This window comes from Ambystoma mexicanum (assembly GCF_040938575.1).
Source record: "Ambystoma mexicanum isolate Mex_15411 chromosome 12 unlocalized genomic scaffold, UKY_AmexF1_1 Mex_chr12_unloc.1, whole genome shotgun sequence".
Lineage (NCBI taxonomy): Eukaryota > Metazoa > Chordata > Amphibia > Caudata > Ambystomatidae > Ambystoma > Ambystoma mexicanum.
In genome coordinates, this window is record NW_027182322.1 from 8,471,286 (window position 1) to 8,496,215 (window position 24,930).

Sequence of the window (24,930 nt, forward strand, 5' to 3'; positions counted from 1 at the left end):
AGTAAAACATGTACTGTGAGGTAAAACATTCATGTTGTCAGATTTTTTTGTTTGAAAGCCCCCAATGTCTGGCTCCATAGCTCAGGGGTTAGAGCACTGGTCTTGTAAACCAGGGGTCGCGAGTTCAAATCTCGCTGGGGCCTGTTGTAGTTTTGTCTTTTTTTCAGGTGGCGGTTGATATTTTAAACAGTATAGAACACTCAAAGAGTATCCTAATTGCACACATGGAAACATTCCAGTAATACAAAAACAGCATGATAATTGGGGTGTGCTTTTCGAAGCGCATTGAACTCTTCCATGTATGCAATAGCGATGGAACACCCAGAAATGGTGAGCCACTGATAGTCCATTACGTTACTGCAATGCAATAAATACTACTATTGTATGAAAAATTGAACAGCAGAAGAGAATATCATATTGCCGATAATCCATGAAGTCCATAAATAAATAAAGCGTGAAACACATTTCAGACACGTTTTATTATAACGAACAAAACAACTTGAAAATTAAATAATTATGTAACTTGCAGCAAAGTTCATTATCAAACACAAACGGAAAAATACCTGTGAAGTTCAAGAACACAACCTTGGTGAATGACAGGAATGGAAGATTTCGCACTCTACCAAACTTGCCAATATTTTTTATATACAGGCAACATTTTATAATGTTTAAACCACATTTATTGTCACAGCAAGACGAACTAGACTATACAACATTTTGAAAAAAGGAACAGTGGAGCCCCATTACTATGGGTGGAAGGGTGTGGATACCTCGCCTGAGTGGCAGGCAGCACAGTCCACCCACGTGCTTTTTTTGCACAGCATTTACTTTCATAATGTGGCATGTCATGTTTTACTTGGCATCAAGGGTAAAGCAAGCATGATACGTGTTATCATGTGGCTAGTCTGGCCTATGGTGTCAGTGAGCATTTACTTTCTTTTTGTGGCATGGCATTTGTTACTTTCTACTTGGTATCAGGGGTAAAGCAAAAATGAGTGTCATTACATGGCTAAACTGGCTTACATAGGTGGCTCCAGTTTGACCAATATATTCTGTGTGTGTCATGGCATATTTATACATTGCAACAAAGGTAAAAGCAAACATGAGTGTGGTTATGTGGTACACTGGCCTGTCTTGATATAGCCAGTCGGGATAGACTTTCCTTCCGTGACATATAATTGTTTACTTGCAGGCAGACCTTATATGGTAATATTGGCATATATTGGTGCAGGCTACGTGGACATGCACAGCCATCATGAACATTATATACCGGCTTATTTTATGGGGCAAAGGCATTATGAAAATGTGTGGGAAAATGGTCCTGTGCACTGTTGATTACTTGAATCTATTGGGTTTATTCATGTGATACCATACAAAACTAATTGCAAACTGTGTGGCTTTTTATCCAGTTTTTCACAGAAAGTACTGTAAAATGCATCCTTTTAACCAATCATCTAAAATGTCCTCCCAAATCCCCCTTGTTTGGTTCGGGCTCCCCACTTGAGCTTGGTCGCTCCCATATATTAGGCCGATACACGTACCAACTTCAGTGCAGAATTTCACCAGTCCCCATTTGACAGAGGACACCTGGGATAGAGTCACAAAGCTGTTTGTTGAGTCTGATACTGGAAGCACAAACACAATGCATGTCTTTTAAGCACTACATTTCATTTTGCTCTAATTGTTATTCTAGCACTTGCAAGGCTCTGTCATGCCATTTCTCCCCATCCTCTGGATGCACCCCTCGCGTCGTACTAAGCCCTTTTCTGTACCATCTTCTTTGACTATGTAATTGACATTCCTGTGACTCTCCGACCAATAACATGGTATCATCATATTTTTCAGTTTCAGGGATAACATTTTCTCACCTGTTAAATCATTCCGGTTGTTGGGAAAGATTTCCATTTATGAGTCATTTTCCCTCCATTTGTGTACCCCCCAACTTTTTGTTGATGTTAAACATCATAGCCAAACTTTGCCAGAGGGGAAAACTGACATGCGTTTACAGACAGTCAGTACTGGGAGACTTTGTTTCCCTTAGTCCTTGATGCAACGTTTCTGCAACATGTAACAAGTGCACAATGTACCTTACAGTACAGTGCACTTGGGTCTAATAGTCATTTCCAAAGATCCTAGATACACTCGAAGGACATTTTAGGAGAAGTGCAGATGTGCCTTGGACAGGGCTGGTGGCAGCTTATCTTGTCATGTAATGTTAACCCTTTCCTGCCAGGTAAACCGTGTAAACCGCGTTTGGCACGAAAAGGTGGCCTAGCTCCAAAACAGCCATGCAACAAGGTTCTTTATCCTGTCCTTTGGCCATCTTGCCCCTTCACCTTCCCCAAGACGAGCAGACCCGGGCCAGTCCTTATTTGGGCATGCATTCTCCCGCGAAACGCCAAACTTTTGCAGGCTTCTGCTTGCCTTGTGTGTGCTTCCAGGATGTGGGCTGGACTGTCTAGTTTCAATACACATCCTGGTTGCCAGGGAGTCTGGTGTGCTGTGAATGCCTGGGACCACCGTGGTGCATGACTGGTCCAAGTATGGTATGCCTGCATGTGAGCAGATCTCCCATTGGGTCCTCTTAGCTTTGGCGCGAAGGAGGTTTTGGATAGGACAAGGCTCCAAACACCCATACCATGTCAATCTCTGGAGTTCCCACTGAACTAAGGATAGGATCCAAGTATCTTGAAACTAAGAAGCCGAGTCGAGGAACCGCTGGTGACCCACTGGAAAGTTTTGCACCCTGAGCCCACTGTTGCCCTGCTGGACCCCTCTGCATCTGATCGAATTAGAAGATCTGCGAAGATGCTTCGACCCATTAGAATAGTGGGACCAACTATTCTCGGCACCTTCATCAAACCCTGCAAGTAAGCCTTCTCGGAAGTGTCCCTGGGCCAAAAAGTGGGCTGACCAGCTTATGCAGGACCTTAGCCCTGATACCCCGCCTTTTCGAGGAGACACTTGAAACTTGGTACGTCACCAGCTCTGTGTTCACGGAACTTTCGCACAGGATTTCGTACACTTGGCTTTCCCAGGTCTGGAGTAAAGAGCGAGAGCCTGAACCAGAGTGAACACGCTTACCGTGTCGCCCAGCCGTGGTGACGAACTTTGCAGGTGTGCTACATTTGTGCCCCTCGTGCCCCTGCAGCCTGCTGCAGTGAAACTGGCCTGATCCATCCACCAGGAGCAGAGAAATTGCCACTGTACCATTTGGGAATCAACGCAGTAACTTTGTCGCTGAAAGCCGCAGTCGCAAATTGTTGCATTTGAACCTGCAACCGAATTGGACTTGACTGCCGAAGTTTGGTCCGGAGTGCACCAGGGGTCAGTGAGTACTAGCAACCCTTACCAGTGGCCCCTAGCGCATCCAACCCTTTTTACACATGAGGCCCCCGAGGGCCCCTCTTCATTCCACTGCTGCAGTGAACTAGCAAACTATTGCCAAGTCTTGAAAACTGTTCTGCCCTGTTGTGGAGACCCTCCTCGAATAGTGGGAACTTATTCTGCATCACCTCACCTGCCTTCCTAAGCTGCTAGAGACCCTACAAAAGACCCTTTTCCACCCATCTGCTCTACCGGGTGCGCCAGCATTGCATGCACATTTGAAAAATAGCCTCCTCTCGTCTTAGGGATTGGACTGCATCTCAGTTAGAACTGATTTCTGCAGAATTGCCTAAAGACTATTTGCACTACCTGCTTCCGTCCCTTTTCTAGGTTGTGGACCCATTCTGTGCATTAACCCTTTATGCCACTTGATCTTGTATATATGTATTTAGATAGTATTGTATTGATCTAAAAGTATTACTGTGATTATTATTGTGTGGTGAACTTTCAAAGGCCTTGAAATAAATGTATTTGTATTTTTAATATATATATACACCTGACCGGGAGTGATGTGTATGTGTCCTTTACTCTGTGTGCTCATTGAGGTCTTTCAGTCACCCTCACCCCTCCTGAGACCTAGTCTTGACCACCGCCAATTCTACCTTGGTTGGTCTGACTTGTCCAGAAGGTTACCCTGTTCCAAGAAACTAAGCTGGCCTTTTGAACCTCTGCCCACCAGGTCAGAGTTCAGAAATACGTCTCAACAGTGGTGTCAGTTGTATAGAGGGGCATAAGGGGCTGCAGTGGGCTAAGACCGGGACAACACCACTGATGCTGTGCGTGGGGTATACAGGTGGCTGATACAGCACTGGCGACAGATGCACCCTTACTTACAAAAGATTAAGGAATGATTTGGGAACTCAAAAGGAAATAATACATCAATGTACATCCTCAATAGACGAGAAGTGTCCTGGCGGTAAGACTTGTACATTTATGTGAATTACAGGGTGTGAATTACAGGGACCTCTGTCTCATCTTTAGTCCAGCATCCAACCATTTGTCTGATTTAATTGGGGTGGGAGGAACTAGATAGCTGAAATGTTATTCTACTGATAGGAGATATGGGGGGATTTAAAAGTTTCTATTTTAATGAAATACTGGGTCAGTTCTCACCAGTGGTGACGGGAAAGTGGTTGACTGCTGTTGGGTGCGGGGGGGTGGGGAGTGGAGTGGAGGGGGGTTGGCTCTCTACCAACAATTATGATGTTAACATTTCTCGTTTTCAAAAATGTTTCTAATAACATATACATTAAGAACAGGCAAACACCAGGTTAAGCAGAAAGATTACATGTAAAAAGGTTGTATTTGCTAGCGAACAGGTCAAGTGATTCACCTGAGTGGATGGATGCTAGAGGAAAGAGGTAGCAATTAGTGGCAATGACAAAAATCAGACGGTCAATACTGTAACCAAGAGCCCGAGTGACATATTAAAGAGAAAATATACTATCCATGCTCTATGAAAATGCAGGACTATCAACAACAGCAAACGATTAGTTCATTAGTTAGGTTACCGTAGCGTGGCCGTTATCGCGTTCACCTAACGTGCGGAACATGCCCGGTTCAAAAGTTCAAAACCTCGATGTAAACACTATTTTAAACAACACTTTTGTAGGAAAGTGAAAATGATTAGAAATTACATTATTTTATAGTAATACTATGTAAGGAACAGGGGAAGAACAGAAAGGGAGACAAAACAAATAAATAATGACTTAGCATGGGTGCTTTTGTCAATGATCTCTGTTTTCAAATATTTCTAGTGGGTGAAGTGATTAAATAAAGGCAAATAAAATGGATAGTTTCAGATTGCACTTAACTCAGATTGCTGGATTCAAAGTCCAGAGTGCTAACTATTATACCATGGAACCAGCATGCACTTGCGTGATCTACTGCCTGTGGTCAGCAAAGCACTGGATCCCTAAAATCTTCAGAATTACATGATTTCTGATGGACTGTCACACCCCTTTAAACTATCAGAACATCTTTATTTTGGGCACGTTTTATTATACTTTTGGCTTTGTAAAGAGCTTGTCACAGACAATGAATAACTCAGAGGGCACTGAGCAGAGGGTGAAATCCCTTAACATAATGCACCTTATCTCACCTACATGAGATTTCATGAGACTTTCCTGTATTTGAACCACTCATCGAATCCAGGTATGGAACTTTGTGTTAATTCCCTGTTCCATAATGTTGCCATCTTGGAAGATGACTTGAAAACGCCATCACATGGGCTCTTGAATTGGGCTCAGTTCAGAAAAGACTCTTTGAGATCGCTTTTGGTTTGTTACTCACTTCCCATATCACCAAGTGAGATTTGGCACCTAGTGTCTCTATGCGTTTAGAATCCTACAACATGTGGACTATTTATAGGATTGCATGAATGTGCATCATACACAACAGTATGATGTGTTGGCCTCCTTAGAATAAAAGAGTAAGCCTGGAAAGAAAATCTGAAAAGACTCTTCCTGGGTGGACTCCATTATTGACTCTTCGGCCAAACACACCACACTGATCCAGTGCCCATCTATTGGTCTGACATAAACTCAATTTCAAAGGAGCGAGGATCCCAGACACCCACCCTACATTTCAGAACAGAGCCCACCTCCCTTGGAACCATGCCTACCAAGGCTCCCTAAATCCCCAAACACTTCTTCCAGTAGAGATCCAGCTTCCATGGGGCCCACCCCTGTTCCAGAACAGCCCCAGCCCCCCTGGCACTCACCTTTTGTTCCATTAGAGACCCATCAATCTCGGTCCGACAACATTCTCCAATACCAATTTAGACTTCTGCTCACCCAATTCTTGTTTCACTAAGCCCAACTACCCTATAATCAATAGTTCTGCCAGGATCTATGTTTTTCATCGCCTCAAACTGATCGAACAACATTTCATCTGTGTTGCCACATCTGAGTGAAGAGGACACGCTGGTGCCACCTTTGCACTCACTAGAACTTTTAATCGCTGTTGCTGTTCCTCGTACCAGTTCGCTGTCGCACTGCACCAATTGAGCGCATTGCTTCCTTGGCTCGAATAAGAATCTCACCATGAACATCTTCGCCTCTGACCCGAAATCGAATATCGAACAAATCGTGGTGGCCTTATCCACCTGATTCATTAGAACGCAGCAACAAGCCACAATGAGTCTCACTTCACTGCCGAATCGTGGCCTATTCAACGTCTGGATCATTGCAAAGTACCACATCCGAACAAGATTCAATCCGCTCGCACAATGATAAAATGACTGATTCAACACCTTTGAACTTCCAAGAACTGAATTAGGTACTATTGAAAGGCCATAGGGCCTAGTCCATTTTGTGGGACCCCGGAGACTGTTAAGTTCCATTTTACAATTTTTTTCCTCAAAAAACATATCCTTTTTGGACATTGTGGTGATTTATTTCTTGCTCCTCCCTGCTAAATATCCAGATTGCTTGCATCATTACATTCTGCATTCCTCTGTATGCCTTTACAGAGGTCGGTTTTTGTTAGTGTTTTTATTGTAGATTTGATTGCATATTGCTAAGCTTCATGAGCGTACATATATTTGTATAGAACCTTGATTGGACGTTCCTTTATTTTGGACTTCTGTACTATCATTGATTCATTTGCTACTGTCAAACATTGACACCCATCTTAAGAGTATAGCCTGCCTTGGGCCCACATTACCACAACAAGTGTAGGTGGTATATCTCTTATTTGTGCCTGTTTCGCCTTTATGATTGGGATCACTCTTGTTTTGTAGAAGTGTGAGGGCTGAGTAGGCGGTTTGCCACTACTCATCCTTGTACTCCTGCTGGGCAGAAGTCATTTCGTCACCTGGTGGGCAGCGGTTGGGATTTGATAAAGACTGTGCCTAAAGCATAGTCATCAAAAATTTAAGAAAATGCATTTTGGATTGCTACATTGGAACTTGACATGTGCTCTGCAGACACATAGAAAATAGTTTGCTGCATGAGCTATGCCAATGCAGGGGAATCGCCTGCAGCAGTAAAAGCCTCCAAGCTTTTAAGAAAGATACAGGGAGTAGAGAGTTACTAGAGGGACAGTATCGATATTGAGCTCCCAGCTGAGGTACCCCCTTCTCTGGGTGGCATGGAAGTGGATGGGGAGAGCGACAGTGCTTGTGCATCCCACCCTTCTCCAGGAGAGAGGTTAGTGTAGTCTGCCAGAAGTCCCATGGGTTCCACTATTCTCAAGCCTCAGTTAGGTCCCATGCTTTTGTGAGGTCCACAGATTCTGTTAGGTCCCGGGTGAGGTGCACTAACCTTTAACCTTTGCCTAAAATACAAGTGTGCGAGCATTAGCTGAAGCCAAGAGATTGGCACCAAGGCTGCTGGGAAATTATTCTGGCTAACAGTTGGCAGAGAGATGAAGGCAAAGTTGGGGATGGGAAACTTGCTGATCATACATGTTATCTGAAGTTGAAACAATCATTATTGCCAAAGACTTTAAGCAACGGAGAGAAGTGGGTCATACAGGCAAATGTAAACTGTGGTTGTGGCAGACAGACAAGAGAGGCAAAGAGGTTGCCCCTTTTGAATAGAGATATTCAGAGGAAGAGTGCCTTGCCTGGTTGAAGGTGTTGAAGTTCCTTAACATAAATCTTGTCAGAACTAAAACCTGTTTTCAATCACAAAGTACTGAAGCTGTGGTAGAATCACAAAGTGCTGAAACTGTGGTGGTATATCTGGTTGTCCGTACATGCAAAACCTCAATAATACAAGTGAAGTGGAGTACTATGAGACGAAGGAGCATGTTCTCATGGTAAACCTTAGCAGAAGTGAAGTTGTTGAAGTAGAAGCAGCAGCACTGTCAAATCTTTCTGACAAAGATACCTACTGTTGTACCTAGTAACATAATAACTGTTAACCTATAACTTTGTTTCAGTACTATTGTAGAAGTTACATTTCATTTGAACTGTGGAAAGTCTTCTGGGATTATTTTAAGTGGTGGCAAAGCATTGTGGCTGTGAATACCATTGGTGCTGTTTTGAGTAAGTGGAAAGTCCATATTCCACAAAGATGAAAATATTTGCTATTGTTGGAACTTTGTTTAACAAAACGTTTACCTTGACATTGAAACATCAAGAACTGATATGAGATCTAACCTACAGGGATTTCCTTGTTTCTTTTTGTTGAAAACTGGGGTTGAATTCACTTTGAATCCTGGGGAAGGGAACTCGTCCAGGTTATTGAGAGGTTATCAAAAAAACTGTGAATGTTGTTTGAATTGCCATATATTTTTCTTTGTATTTGATGTTTAGGTGTGAGGGCCGGACAATCTGTGTTAGAGTGTTTCCCTCTAGTTTTGTTAGGCAGGGAAATCCTCAGCCGAGTAGGGATATTGAGGCATTTAATATCAATTTTACTTTAATAAAATGGCATGTTTTGAACAATCATCAAAGAGTTGTCCGTCTCGTATTGCTGACCCCTCAAATATGGTGTCAGAGGTGAGATTGGAGTCAGCTGATACAAACTGGGGATCCACTATGCATATGGCCGATTCCGATCAAACAGAAGTTAACTCAGAAAAGTGTGGGTCTGACACTATTCCTCCTTCTTGTGCCACTTGTACCTCCTATTCAAAACCTGGTTCTGATACCTCCATTACAGGAGAGGCGTGTTGATTCCTTTTTCATCGAAGGATACAGGGGAATAAGAGAAGTTCTTTGTATCCAGTGGCCCCTTAAGATGAATGTTGGCATAATCATTTTCAAAGGCTCAGGCCAAGCTATTTTTCCCAAAGGGGCATCATCACGAGTGGGCAGTATCCGAGCGGTAAATCTGCCGGGATACTGCCCAATGCAAATAGTGTTACCGCAACTCGGTCCAGCACTGTTAGCACCAGATCCTGAGTTGTGGTACAGCAGTAAGTCCCCATTTATATTGGGTCTATTGGACCCAAAGGAGCATTTTCTGTGCTAATTGCACTGCAGTAATTGTCCTGAAAATGGGCGGAGAGTCGGCAGATTTACCTCCAGCTCAGAACTGGAGGTAAAGCTGCTGACTTTCCACCCAACTTATAGTTGGGTGGAGCGGTAAGGCGGCAGTAACAGCATTACCGCAGCATTTATACTGCTCCGCCCAACATGTGATGAGGCATGCTGATGGAAATGTGTTAGATCTATATTTCCCACAGAATCATATAATACTAGGGAAAAATAAATTGATAGTATCTATGCTAAAGGAGGTGGAATGTCCCATTTATTCTCAATTTTTCTACTATTCCCCATGAAATACATCAAGGAGATAGAATGGGAAGATTGATGCATGGCATAGCTTGGAGTCATGGAATCATGAGAAGGTTATCCCTACAAATCCTTTAACTACCTCCAGAAAAAATCATCTACCTATAAACCCAACGATAGCTCCTCTAGCAGGAGAACAGCGGAAGATAACAAGACTACCATGTTGTATTGTGTTGAGAAGGAAGTTACTTGCCCCAATCTGGAGCCCCTTTATGAAGATCAGTCAAATGAGACATGCAGTTTAGAGGAAGAGCTAAAACCTGATCCTCCTAAGGGGAGGTCTAGTAATAGGGTGCAAGATAATTACCTGTCTTCACCACTGAGTAAAACATGTTTTCCACCTGATGATGATTATACAATATTATCCCCATGTTTAAATACATCTCAAAAGCCCATATCAGGAATTTCCCAGAGAAACATCTCACAATTCAGGAATTTAGATTTTTGTAGAAAAACAGGGGTGTGGTCAAGAATGTACTTATTTCTAAAGATATACAACATGGCCTTTATGACCAATAAGGTACTGTATACTCGCTTTGGATTCATCCAGGCTACCATCTCCCTACTGTCGGAGAATTTTGTCTTAAGTTCCTTCTTTTCTTCCTTCTTGCTTTCATAGGATTATTTCACCTAATGATAATCTTAGATATAGTACCCGGGGCATTTGCAACGTTGATCTGCTCTTTACTCTCTTTTTACCTCCTTTACCTCTAACTAAGGATATTTACAGGGGAGCTTACAGCTTAAACTACTCTCGCCTGTGCCAGTGCACACTGTGGCGATAGGTTTCAAGACAAGGTAGGCGTATTTTTAACTATAGGAATGGTGTTGATTTCATTTATTTTTTATTCTTTAATTTTTCTCTCCCTCATTATGCTTGGTTTCACATTTCCCAGTTTGATTTTTTTATGATTCTATATTATTATTTTGTCATTATTTTCATCCATGTAGAAATGTTATGTAATTACGCTCCTATTTTATTTCGCAATGTGAACGCAACCATTATTACTACGAGCTCACGTAGAGTGTACACCTTATCAGACATGTAATACTCGGGATACACACCAGCAGCCTTTCCAACATGGCCGCCGGCGTTTCTCAGTACTTGCGGCTCCATGTGTTGCTTGGCAACGTGACACGAACACAACATTAAGCACTATGGCTACCGCGAACGCGTCCTAGTAGCGTCTTCGCATGGCTCGCCTTCTTTCTACTGTCAGGTAAGAAGCAAGATTGAGCCATATGGTGCTCGTAGGCATCTGAACCCTTCTAATGGAATGGAACTCTGACACGGCGCGTCTCGAGCTACATGTCAACTTTAGAGCCTTTGTTATAAGATGAAATAATGACACGCCGGGTGCCGCGCTGCATGGCTCTCTTATGAGCGACTATGCTCGTAGGCGTCTGTGCGTCTTTAGTTAAATGGTAACTATGACACACTGCTAATCGCGTTGCATGTCTCTTCCAGGCAAGAGTCTGCACGCAAAGTAAAACGCCGGCACACGATAAGAAACGCCAGTCAAGCACGTTTACTTTGGAAGTGTTGGTGTGAAATTCAAGTCCATGCTGTATCTTTGACAAGGTCAGTGTTGAAATAGTCACGTCATTACTTGATGCCTATTAGATAAAACGATATATGGCATTTTGGTGGTCATTTTTCTACCTTTTTCTTTTCTTCCTTCTTTGCTGTAATTCCACGGTTTATCATCACGCACATAAAATGGGATTTCACGTATGTATTTTTTACATTATTTTTACTTTTTTACTATTGGTATCCGTTGGTAATCTTATGGTTCATGACATGTATGGACTCTTTAAAAATGTAACCTTTCTCCTGGTATGTGTTGAAATCGTGTTGTTCATTGCGGTTATTGTCATTGAACAAGTGCATCCATATGGCCACTTTGGGCATAATGCATCCACACCCGGCATGCTTGAAAAACTCCTAAATCATGATGATGATGTATACATTGATGACTTTATTTTCTTGCTATGTTATGATCCCTGTGGATTTGCTTTATAATTACTGTATGTTCAATTAATTAATGTTGCTGACATATTGTGGGTTATCCAACAGATTCGTTTGCTCAATTTTTAGCACTCAAATCTCATTAGTTTGTGAATGAGCTGGCCCTGACGAAGGAACAGTGTTCCGAAATGCATTGGCCAATTGTTTGAGCTCACCCTGCACATCTGCTTTTTCTTAGATGTACAATTACTTAAATTGATGACGAAAATCAAGCATTAAACTATCATTTTTTGCAGTAAACTGACAGAAGTTAATTATTTTGTGCTTTGAACCACATTGAATCTATACACCATGAGTGGTGTTTGGGAGTGCAGCCCGCACCGCTGGCTTAACGGCCTTGGTCCTTACCCCCTGTTTTCGTTGTGTGCCGTTCCACGGAGGCACCTTTTCCAGCGGGTTTGCACCCTTCTTTAAATTCCAAATTAGTAGTGTTTTAACCATAAGAGTTATCTAACAAAGGAAGGTTGTGAGCGTTCACCACACACATTTCAGAGGTGAGATTGGAGTCAGCTGATACAAACTGGGGATCCACTATGCATATGGCCGATTCCGATCAAACAGAAGTTAACTCAGAAAAGTGTGGGTCTGACACTATTCCTCCTTCTTGTGCCACTTGTACCTCCTATTCAAAACCTGGTTCTGATACCTCCATTACAGGAGAGGTGTGTTGATTCCTTTTTCATCGAAGGATACAGGGGAATAAGAGAAGTTCTTTGTATCCAGTGGCCCCTTAAGATGAATGTTGGCATAATCATTTTCAAAGGCTCAGGCCAAGCTATTTTTCCCAAAAGGGCATCATCACGAGTGGGCAGTATCCGAGCGGTAAATCTGCCGGGATACTGCCCAATGCAAATAGTGTTACCGCAACTCGGTCCAGCACTGTTAGCACCAGATCCTGAGTTGTGGTACAGCAGTAAGTCCCCATTTATATTGGGTCTATTGGACCCAAAGGAGCATTTTCTGTGCTAATTGCACTGCAGTAATTGTCCTGAAAATGGGCGGAGAGTCGGCAGATTTACCTCCAGCTCAGAACTGGAGGTAAAGCTGCTGACTTTCCACCCAACTTATAGTTGGGTGGAGCGGTAAGGCGGCAGTAACAGCATTACCGCAGCATTTATACTGCTCCGCCCAACATGTGATGAGGCATGTTGATGGAAATGTGTTAGATCTATATTTCCCACAGAATCATATAATACTAGGGAAAGATAAATTGATAGTATCTATGATATAGGAGGTGGAATGTCCCATTTATTCTCAATTTTTCTACTATTCCCCATGAAATACATCAAGGAGATAGAATGGGAAGATTGATGCATGGCATAGCTTGGAGTCATGGAATCATGAGAAGGTTATCCCTACAAATCCTTTAAATACCTCCAGAAAAAATCTTCTACCTATAAACCCAACGATAGCTCCTCTAGCAGGAGAACAGCGGAAGATAACAAGACTACCATGTTGTATTGTGTTGAGAAGGAAGTAGCTTGCCACAATCTGGAGCCCCTTTATGAAGATCAGTCAAATGAGAGATGCAGTTTAGAGGAAGAGCTAAAACCTGATCCTCCTAAGGGGAGATCTACTAATAGGGTGCAAGATGATTACCTGTCTTCACCACTAAGTAAAACATGTTTTCCACCTGATGATGATTATACAATATTATTCCCATGTTTAAATACATCTCAAAAGCCCATATCAGGAATTTCCCAGAGAAACATCTCACAATTCAGGAATTTAGATTTTTGTAGAAAAAGATATACCTGTGAGTCAAGATGCTTAAGATGTGGAGGTTTCGAACAGCATGAGTATCGATGCTTGTCACAACGTCCCTATAGAATACTAAGAGATGAGTGGGAGGAAGAAAAACAAGAAATATCCAAGAAATGTATATCATCTGTAAACGTTTCTAATCCCTGGGGGAAGAGAGCAATCAGATAACATATTTTGTAATGGAGAGAAAACCTGTTACCGAGAACCTGTGGTATTCCAGGGGGAAACAATTTGGGCCCAGTTAGACAGTGGAAGTAAAAACCCTGCTGTACAGAGTAACCTTCTTCCATAAACTTGGAAACCCATGGGATATAAAGGATTAAGTTGTGTATATGGCTAAATGGAAAGACATCCCTTAACCATTCTTGATGATACCATTTTAGGAAATAGTTTTTCAGTATTAGTGGCAGTATTACCTGATCTGCGTACATCTTTGGTTTTGAGTAGTGAAGTTCCCTAGTTTGATGAATGGATTCTCAGAGTGGCACACATGGAAATAAGAACTAAGGGAAATATTACTAATCAAGTAAGGGGCAAAGATTCTTTTTACTCTCCTCATAATTCATGGTCTCATGAAGAATAATTTCTCAATGATCCAGTCTGGGACTGACAAACTGGTGGACCGACTAAGAATGCGGGGGAGACAGGTGAAGGAGAGTAACAGGAACCTGGACCAGGGAGGTCAGGTCTTTAGGGGAAGGGTATGTGAAGAATCCTACAGAACCCTCACTGAAACCCTGCCTAAAGTCTCCTCCTAGGTGACCAGGGAAAGGCAGACGCTTCCTGATCCTGACCTTGGGGGTGGTGTACTGCGGGAGGATCACCTGGGAGGAGACAAGGCCCATTGTGGTGAGGAGGTCCCATGGGATGAGACACAGTATTTGTTCTTTGAAAGGGAAACCCTGTCAAGGTTACCAAAACAGGTAATGGCTTATTGTCATTATAATGTCCTTGACCTACATATAATATCTGTGGCTCTGAGCACAAGTACCATAACATTGGAGCACGCCTTACCAACAGAAAGACCCTTCAAGGTATTTCAGTATAAACACCCTCATTTCTCCCAAAGGTATAATGTAAAGGAAGCAATAAATATTGCTTTAAGTAAATTGTCTTTCTCTGTAACAACAAATTCTAATGGTTCATTTTTAAATGACTTTAAGGGAAGTAAATCTACCCTTAAAATGAAGCAGATACCTAAAAGAACTAACTTTGTTGTTGGGGACTACAAGTCTCAGAATCCCATCGGAACTGGAATGAGGAAGAAGGCTGAAGAGGCATGTTGTAGCAGTTCTCAGGCAATTATGCCTAGCAGCCCACACCTGAAGGAACGTGGGAGGCAAAAAAGGCTCCTCTAAGGTGCAGGCAATACAAAGGAGCTGGAACTGTGTCTGGAGTGTAGGCTGAACTAGCAGTGGCAGAAAGAAGAAGACACAGTGTTGGAAAATCCAAGCAGAAGTTGGAGAATCAAAGGAATGCTGGAACGTTGATGCAGCAGATTTCACCTGCTTGTTCTGAGAGGGTCCTGTTCCCCAAACTCGAAGTTGCAGAGGCTGCACCTCGGAAGGCATGCAGGAAGGCTGCCTTTCCCCATTTAGCCTGATTGTGGAGATTGCTATGCCAGAAGTGTCAAAGATGAAGTTGAGGGGCTGCTGTCAACTCGTGGGTCTCAGGAGCAAGAGGGGCTCCTTAATCGAGTGCCCGGGCCGGAGACCCCTTCAGCGAGGATGGGTGTGGGTCCCTGTGAAGCCTGAAGCAGTAGAAGTTGTACCTGAAGCCATAGAAGTTGTGCAATCCGCAGAACAAGGATCACAGAAACCGGTTAGTCAAACCTGGCATTCTGATTCCTTGCACAAACACTGCCGGCAACTGTATACAGTCCAATCTTCACTCGTGTATAAGCAGAAGTGAGCTGAAGTTGTTAGTTGAAATTTCAACAATGGGACAAAAAGTAGCAATTATGTGTGATCAGTAATTTCTCTTTTTACCCGCATGAAGAGCAAACGCTGCAAAAAAGCCATTGTTTAATACTTCAAACATTGTAAAGTTCATGAAGAAGTGGTCGTGTGTGCATAATTTTGCTTTTCAATGGAAGAGTGACCTTAACATCTTTATTCATGGGAACAATGAATACTCATCAAATAAGTAAAGTGTGTAAACCTTGTCTCTACTGTTAAAGGGAGAGCAAGAATTGCCCAAACCAAGAGTGTTCCCCATTGATATTGAATGCAGCCTTCCTTAAAGCCAGAAAACAATTTAACCAAGACTGTGAGCCCAATAGAAGTTTAACCATACCTAAGATACAAGTGTGCAAGCTTTACCTGAAGCCAAGAGAGTGGCACCAAGGTTTCTGGGTAATTTTGTGGCTAACATTTGGCAGAGAGATGAAGGCAAAGTTGGGGAAGGGAAACATGCTGCTCATATATGTTATTTAAAGTGGACACAATCTGTATTGCCAAGGACTTTAAGCAACACAGAGAAGTGGGTCATATTAAGTGGTTGTTGTGGAAGACAGACAAGAGAGGCAAAGGGGCTGCCCCTTTTGAAGAGAGATATTCAGAGGAAGAGTGCCTTGCCTGGTTGACGGTGTTGGAAGTGCCTTAAAATAAATCTTGTCAGAACTAACATTTTTTGAATTACAAAATACTGAAGGTGTGGTGGAATCACAAAGTACTGAAAGTGTGGTGGTATATCTGGTTGTCAGTATATGCAAAACATCAGTAGTACAAGTGAAGTGGAGTACTATCAGACAAAGGAGAATGTTCTCATGATTAACATTAGTAGAAGTGAAGTAGAAGCATCAGCACTGTGAAATCATCCTGACAAATATACCTACTGTTGTACCTAGTAACATAATAACTATTCACCAAGAAATGTGTTTCACTAATAATTGTAGAAGTTACATTTCTTTTGAACTTTGGCACGCCTTCTGGGATTATTGGAAGTTGTGGCTGGGAATGCCATTGGCGATGTTTTGAGGAATTAGAAAGTCCAGATTCCACCAAGAAGAAAATATTTGCTATTGTTGGAACTTTGGTTAACAAAACCTTACCTTGACATTCAAACACCAAAAAGTGATCTGAAACTTTGGTTAACAAAACTTTATTTTTGAAACTTGAAGAACTGATCTGAGACTATTTTATCTACAGGGATTTCCTTGTTTCTTTTTGTTGAACATTGGGGCTGAATTCACTTTGAATCCTGGGGCAGGGAACTCACCCAGGTTATTGAGAGGTTAGCAGGAAACTGTGAATATTATTGGTGTTATTTGATATGATATGGCATTTATAACGCGCCTATACACAAGTGTTGCAAGGTGCGAAACAAGTGTTTCAAGGCACAAATTGTCATATCTTTTTTATTTGTATTTGATGTTTAAGTGTGAGGGCCAGACATCCTGTGTTAGAGTGTTGTCTTCTAGTTTTTGTTAGGCAGGGAAATCCTCAGCAGAGTAGTGATAGTTAGGTATTTAATAACAATTTTACTTTAATAAAATGACATGTTTTTAACAATAATCAAACAGTTGACTGCCCTGCATTGCTGACCCCTCACAGTGGCCAGTCAGGGGTTGACTGAGAGGTAACGGAGTGAGTGGCAGCTGTGGATTCTGGAGAGGGCTCTATGATGTGTGTGCAAGCAGTCCCCCATGGATGGAAGGTGGCTTATGCAGTTAGGAAAGGTGGCAGGTTCAGAGTAGAAGTTGCAGCTGTTATGTGGAGTGAAGGTTTGAGATGGGGGGGTGGGGCAAGAGTGGGCAGTGATGGTAGGTTTGATAAAAGGTAGTGGGCAGGTGGTGCAGGCAGGGGTAAGAGTTAGGGTGGGAGGTGGAGAGAGGAGGTTGCCTGATGAGCAATGGAAGATAGCGAGGGGGATGTAGGGAGGGAAATGGATAAGAGGCAGGGGTGTTCTGGGAAGGCAATGAGAGGAGATGGGAGGGGTGGAGTTGTAAGGTGTTTGCAGGGCATATGATATTGAGTCTGAGTGGCGAGGTTAGATGGGGATGTCAAATTGTTGCTCATGGTGCGTGTACAGCTTTGGTGGGTTAGGGGTGGAATGTGTTGGAAGCTTAAATTCTGGAAGTGGGCGAGAATAGGTTTGTTGAAGGATAGGTGTGTTTCGGGTGTCCAGTGAAGAAAGAAGGGGTGTCAGATGAAGGAAGGTGCTTTTTTATCAATGAAGGGGGTGTGTAGGTGTGAACAGCTGTAAGGGGGCTGGCTCTATGTTAAAGGATGTTGTGAGAAAGTGCAGGGTGGTGTATGGGTGATGCCAAGGGTGGTAGATAAGGGAGAGGTAGAATGTGCTAATAGTTCTATCTCTTGAATGCTGGGGTCGGTGGGGAGATTGGAGGAGTATGAATGGTGCCTGACCAAGTGATCACTGTCATTTCTGCTGTGGCATTGGTAACCTCTAGTTTTTGAGCTGTTGCCCATTATTGGAAACTAGATAAATGATAGATGCTAGCTTATTGTGGAATGGATGTAAGTCTCTACTTGGAATTCGGAATCTGAAGTGGTATACAGGATGACCAGTGCTGCCTTATTCTGGCCTAATTCAGAGGTAGAATAGACCGGACCAGCGCAGTTTCAATGCACTAAGGTTAAGAACAGTATACATTGACCCAGTGTGTCTTTAGAATGGCCACATTCAAAAGAGGCAGAACTTAAAATGATACATACATCACGGTAGCAGAATTCAAATGTGGTGTATCCTCACAGTAGCAAACTTCAAATGTGGTGAAACCTCACAGTGGCAGAATTCAAATGTGGTGAAACCTCACAGTGGCAGAATTCAAAGTGGCAGGATTTAAAAGCAGCAGAGTTTAAAATGATACAAACATCACAGTAGCACCATTCAAAATGGTGCAGTCCATAAGCAAGAGAACTCAAAATGGAACTCACAGTGGCAGCATTCAAAGTAGGAAATTTCAAAGCAGCAGAACTCAAAATGGTGCATGCCCCCCAGCAGGAATGTTGAAGTGGTACAATTTAAGCTGCAGATGTTCCAAGTGGTGAGACTTCACCATAGCAGGATTCAAAACAGTAGAGTTAAACATGATGACAAACGATGGTTTCAAACTTTGGCAGGGGGCTGCAGTGCCAGGATGGGCCTCAGGTGAATAGGCCAGCAGGAAACACCCCTATCCACTTCCCTTTGCCAGCTGCCCAGGCAACGCTGTCCTCGGAGGGTCCAGTAAGAGTGCTGATTGGGTCATATAACCCCCAGCAGCACCAATCAGGACCTGGTGTGGGTGGGCAGAGGGAGGGTCCTGAGATGGGAGGGGAAGTAGGCTTTGGGCTCGTTTTTGAAATTAATTTAGAGCATGGGGTCGGAGAGGGAGAGTGGCCTTTGGACTCCATTTTTATTAAACACAGTATATACATAAAACACAATGTGTCTGTACTAGCCTATAAAATCAGTGCAAAGGCCCTGTGCGCTGCCACATAAAGGCATTGTGTAATGCTGTCTGAAGAAATAAATGTACTACTGCAGAGAGGCATGGATGTACTGTCACATATAGAAATACTTCTTAGGCGAATAAACTGCCGTTATATTCTGAATATAAATATGTATTAAGAGGTTAGAGATGAACTAGAACAGAGAGTTGAAACAAAGCTTATAAAAAGCACATCCACCAATAGATTATAATATATATTTTTGTGTAATGAAAATCTTTATGTAAGCCTATTTTTCCTTTTTAGAGAACTCCTTCCAGATGCTGTCTGTAACCTTCAGACAAGTCTCCTGGGATGGAAGTCCGCCCATTCCTGCCTTTTGGTGATTCCCAATATGACTTTATACCAGGGATGTTGCTAGGTCTGGAAAAGATCAGTGGCTACAGTAATGTCAGGACCCTCGGGGCTCGGGGCTAGCTAGCCTTTTGGTGTTGCCCCTAAGATTCTATCCGGGTCTACATCCAAAAGACCCGGGGCTATAGCCCCCTAAGCCCCTCTCCTCCCAGCAACGCCTCTGCTCTATACTATGTTCTGCACGTCTTTACGTCAGAATCCCATCTCTTTGTTTGTTTTCTGTTTACTGCAGCTCCAATCACTATTGCAGAGGTTGCTTTGTCTATTTAATGTCAAGAGATGAGGTCCAGTGTGAACTCTTTACTAGATAGTTAAATGAAGGGTGGTATCAAAACGTGAGCAACAGAAAATGCCCAATTCAGTGAGATGCGATATCAGATTATAGCCCTCTTTGCAAGAAACACGAAAGAAATTGAACAATATCTTCATTAATGGTGAAGTTTACCCATGGAAAAATAAAAAAATAAACCACCTGGAGATGCCGGGGATTGAACCCGGGGCCTCATACATGCAAAGCATGCGCTCTACCACTGAGCTACATCCCCTCACTGTATTAGTCGTTACTGAAAGTCATCATACGTAGTTATCCATCTCTGTCTGTTCCACACAGTGTTTTCCACTTTGTCCACTTCTTTTCTTGTCACCTACACAGGAATCATGAGTGAGTGTGGGGTTTGTATTTGCCACTTAAACTTTCATCTCCGGTTTAGAGCCAATTTCCCACAATCGTTCTCCTATTTCATCTCCGTCAAAGCAATATCGATTTTCAGGGATTACAACTCGGCCCTACAAGCAGGAACCTGTCGCCCAGTGCTGTACTTTAACATTGGAGGGCCAACCCAGTAGCAAAGCTACATCACCTGACAACGCGGTAGCAAAGCTACATCACCTGACTTCTGACTCGGAGCTCATGTGATGCTGCAAACGAGCCTGTGTTGTATGCATCCCCATGGCAGCATGAGGGAGGGATTGTTCGGAAATCTTTGGGACCACGCCCACTTGATGCCTACGGCCACATCCCGCCCTACAACAGCTCTGTTCCTCGGATTGGCCAGTGATCTTCTAGCTCCGCCCCTATCCTCCAGCCCGGTGCCCATAATTCATGCAGTTCTCATCTTCTTTTGTAGAGACTGTGCTATTAAGTTACCGTATTTTCTTCTTTTGCAGTTTGCGAGCACCGTATTTTTCCTGCCTCCAGGTAAGTTCTGTGATTCATGTTCTTCCCTGCATTTTGTAAAGATGGGCCATTTTGTAGGTGCCTTGGTGCTCATTTTCGACCTAGTCTAACCCTGGTTCTCTGATAGTGTTGCCAGTTTCCAGATGTGGGCCTGTGACTGTGTCTACCTAAGGGATGTTCTGTAGTGTGATTGTAGATTTATCTTGCAGTCTTTAATTAGTGCTGACACGTGAGTCTATTTACATAGTCCCATAAACATGTTTGAAAAAAATATATATGCATTTGTTTTTATCCTGAAGAAACCCCAAAACGAAATCGTGTGCAGGAAAAAACGCTCACGTTTTTACTATGATTATTGTGGAAGCGAATCCCAAGGCATAAACCCTGCTAGTTTCCAAAAAAACATAAATTATGGCAGGTCCTGGGTCCCAGTGACCTTTGTGCCTAGTGCAGACCTGAAACCCCCATACCCCCAAAAGGGCCAGTGTCAGCATGCAAGGTAAGCTCCCTCCACTAACTCCCCATGGCAGAACCCTGATGACTGTAACTACATACATTGTGCTGCATTTGCATGTGTTAGTCAGAACGAAGGCAGGGCATCGATCATTAGCAAGATCATGCACCTCCCCTCACCAGGGAAGTTCCTAGCCAACTTGGTGCCCAGGGCGAAACACTACAATGCACCTCCTCTGACTGGTGCACGTCACTCCCAAACTACATCTCTGTGGCACGCAACAAAACCCTCCTAAATATCAATCAATCAATAGTTGCTATCAGATGAAGCTGATTTCATTACATTGCAATTCAAGTACTTTACAGAATAAATCTAATGTGAAAACACAGCTGTTGCTGCCCAAGTAAATGGTTTTTCTGTCACCTGCTCTTAGGGAAGGCCTTGCCTGAATGCAGTTTCAAACTGTCCACAGTAGCACACTGTGGTGTGACCAGCCTGCCACGGTCTGAGGGCCCACTGACCACTGGCCCTGTGTTGCAGGCATTCTGTCTGAACCACCTCACTTGTATTTCCACAAGGGTTAACACTAGACTAACCATATTCATTATTTTCTGATAGAAGGTTATCATTCCAAAGTGGACAGTCTGGTACACTCCTTTGCACTCTCTCAAAACACACCCCTATGAGAGAGGGAAAGGGGACAAATGGCACCAATGAGTGTTCATGTCTGCTTTGCTTTAAATCACAGTGCATTTCGGGAATATAACAATGATCAGAGTTCTCTATATTTGATGAACCAGTAAATACATACCAGACACAAGGCTTGTTGCTTACATCACTGTTCACAACACTCACCCTAACATTAAATTGTTTGTAACCATGAACCATACATACTCATTCGGACATCTTAAGTTTTTGGATGTGAGTAAAAATTGGCTGCAACATCAGCCGCTCAAATGCAGAATAAGGGCTCTTTTGTTTCTTAGTTCTGGAGAAGTTTAGATGAGGGGGGGCAGGGTCTCAGTCTGAGCATGCCCAGTCCCTGATACAGAATCATCTTTAGGGAATTATATCTATAGACCAGAACGGATAACCTACAAGATACACACAATAAAGATGTAAACATTTACGGAAAGGATTGTACTTCTTACAAACTTTAGCCTGACCAGCAATAAATTGATGTATTGTTTTAAACAAAACCGGCTTCCGATACGTGGCATAGGGCCCACAGTTCCTCAGCTACAACCCCCCTCACCATTGTGCAGGCCTCACGGGTTATTTCTGCAAAAATGCAGGCCCATGTTAATCTAACAGCTGGCATTGGCATCCCTCATTAGTGCTGGCATTCTGCTAGTGAAAATCATTGTGTGGCAGTGTAGAAAGGGTGTTTGGCCTAGTAGATGTACCATTTGAGACAACTTCTTTGAATACTTTTAAGTGTGGGGGCATTATGGTGCACTTGTTAGATCTACATACACAAACAATTTGAGTGTGCTATTTTATGGACATTGGACACATCAGACAAAAGCAGTCATGTGCTGTTACATAGAGGAGCAGCACATAGACGCCTTAACAAACTGGGTGGTGACTTGTGCAGCGCACAAATCATTGCTGCACACATCACTGCGTTGATTTGCAACAGACTTACGGTCTGCACGGTGACACAATGAACTCTGCTTTCCTAATCAAGATGCCAAGTCACATTGAGGAGCCATCTGGCAGTGGTTGACATGTTAAGAAAATGAAAAGTAATTTGATGCTGAGCGGATGCATTTTGTCCATGTCCCAAAAGCAGCCACTAGACCACTTTGGCAAGTAAATGTCAGTTAACATGCTCAGGAATGCGCCATATGTAACTAAAAAGTAATATACAAAAACGTGTTGGTGTCTCAAAGACATGAAAATAAAGAACATAGTTTAAAACATTTTCTGAGTGGCATATTAATTCTCTTGTAAGAATGCATACATTTGGTCAGATGCTTTGTGCTGGCCTTAAGAATGAAAATGCCCCATGTTAATTTCTTATCACTGGTGTAAAAACAATGGCTTGTTAAATGAGCCATCATTTTTAAACTTCTCCCACTTTAAAAGGTCTGTCAACACAAAGCTGGAGAGGGCGTGTCTCCAAAGCATCTCAGATGCTGCGTTTGGAATGTGCATTCCTTTATTTCAAACATTGGAATGCTTATCTATTACCAACATGTTCTCCGAGGCAGTAGCCTGGGTGGGCCCCTTCCTGCGCCCGCCCTTCTGAGCTGCTTAATGTCTGCTCCCCGGGCAGCTGCCCCTTCCGTCTGCCACAACAAACAGGGCTCACACCCACCTTCAAGGCCTTGTTACTGCGTGAGCTGTCAGCTCATTGATAATGGCAGCAATTATTTGGGAGATCAGGAGGTCCCCTCAGACTGCCCCACAGGCTTCAGTGATCTTCAGCAGAACCGACACGGCTGACAATGGCATGCTACCCTTCTGTGATTGCCTTACCAACCAGCAATTTAGGGCTCAACTGCTAACGAAAAAAGGGCCTCTAAAAGTTCCATTTTGTTCATATATCAGAGTTAAATGCATTCCTGGTTTCCACGTCTACTTTTACTTCATGGTTTAATTTTTTATTTATTTTATCTTTAATGTATCTTGTTCAATAGAACTTTTAGCATTCAAATCAATGAATAAAACTTTATGCAGTCAAGTAAGATCTTAGAATTAATACCAAAATAAAAAAAATGAGAATATATTTATATATATAAATCAACTATTCTTAAAATACCTAATATTTGATAAAACACTTAGAATAAAATACTTTTACAAAATGCCATACATATGTCTGAGAAGCTACACAGTATTTGAATTTAACAATATAAAAACCTGTAGCCATACATGATACAGTGCAATATACAAAGTAGTGATCCCAGAATGTAGGCAATACGTCCAAAACTCTGGGCTCTTTATCCTATCATAGTCATTGACAAAATAACCCAAATTGCACATATGTAGGCGACCCAGAGGACTGCACTCAGTAAACACGTGTTAAGCTGCTTCAAGTATGTGTTTTAATTTACACGTGTGGCAGTATCTATTGTTCAATGGAAGCTTCAGCCTGGGGCGAGTTACAGACAACATAGGGAGTTGATTAATGTGCAAGCATTAACATCAATTTCCTAACAGCTGGGTCAGGGCATTGTAGCAGATATGGCTGCTGCATGCTCTTGTATTCATCAACCACCTGGGAAACAGCCTGATAAGTCTTCAATTTAGATAGATAGGAATAATTCCGATTCCAATCCCATATGCCTACTTTCTTATCGAAAGAACTTTAAGCCGATAGTAGTCTCGCCACTGTCAGCGTCTGGCATCCACCCAATTTGTTCAAAGAACCAATTATTCAATTGCTCATAATTAATAGACTTATTAATGGTGTCAGTACTAATTTAGTCAATAAAGGGCACCTGGGAGAGTGTGTTGCCCTGAAATACAACTCACCTCTCCTTCTTAAGGCCAGTGCCCGAAGAGATATCTGTCCCGGTTCAAGTCTGAAAAATTCCATGGGGACCGTTTGAGGGAAATTCAAGATCTTCCTCCACAATTTTCCTTCCAGAATATTTAACCATCTCAGGTCCCTCAGTGTCAAATGTTCCAGACCGTAAGGATTGCAGGACAAAAGCCTTGTTTCTAAAGTACCAACAATCCTTTAAGGCAATAGTCGGCAGTTTGTTTTGCAAAATTATTGAACAACGCACCAAGATGTGCCGCTTTCCTGCCTTTTATCAGTACCGTTTCAGTATAGTCCAGAGACTTTCCGATCTCAAAGCCCAGGTATGTGTAGCTATCCACATTCTCGATAATACTGTGAGATGTCGACAATACCGGCTTCCTTGCTGGCCTATTAGCAAACTGCATAATCTTGGTTTTATCGTAATTGATCACATGCTCGTTTTCATCTGCATATAAACACAGTCCTCTAATAGTAATTGACAAACCCATATATTTGTGTACAAAGACTCCAAGATCATCTGCGTATGACAGACCTACTATGTGCTCGTTTCCAATTCTGGGGGGACAGTTAGC

The 24,930-nt window shown here is 42.7% G+C and overlaps 1 long non-coding RNA gene and 2 other non-coding genes across 4 annotated transcripts in view; 2 read left to right on the forward strand and 1 right to left on the reverse strand.

Moving 5' to 3' along the window:
• Positions 1-70: 70 nt before the first annotated feature.
• TRNAT-UGU (transfer RNA threonine (anticodon UGU)) lies at positions 71-143 on the forward strand. Its single transcript has one exon. It is a non-coding gene; the product is annotated as a tRNA-Thr (tRNA).
• Positions 144-19,707: 19,564 nt separating this feature from the next.
• On the reverse strand, positions 19,708-19,779 carry TRNAA-UGC (transfer RNA alanine (anticodon UGC)). The gene has a single exon. It is a non-coding gene; the product is annotated as a tRNA-Ala (tRNA).
• Positions 19,780-20,306: 527 nt separating this feature from the next.
• The window catches only part of LOC138529512 (uncharacterized), a 230,096-nt gene continuing 225,472 nt past the window's right edge, over positions 20,307-24,930 (forward strand). For both annotated transcript variants that reach the window (XR_011284840.1, XR_011284839.1), the window contains exon 1: positions 20,307-20,432. This is a non-coding gene — a long non-coding RNA (uncharacterized lncRNA). The remainder of the gene's footprint in view (positions 20,433-24,930) is intronic.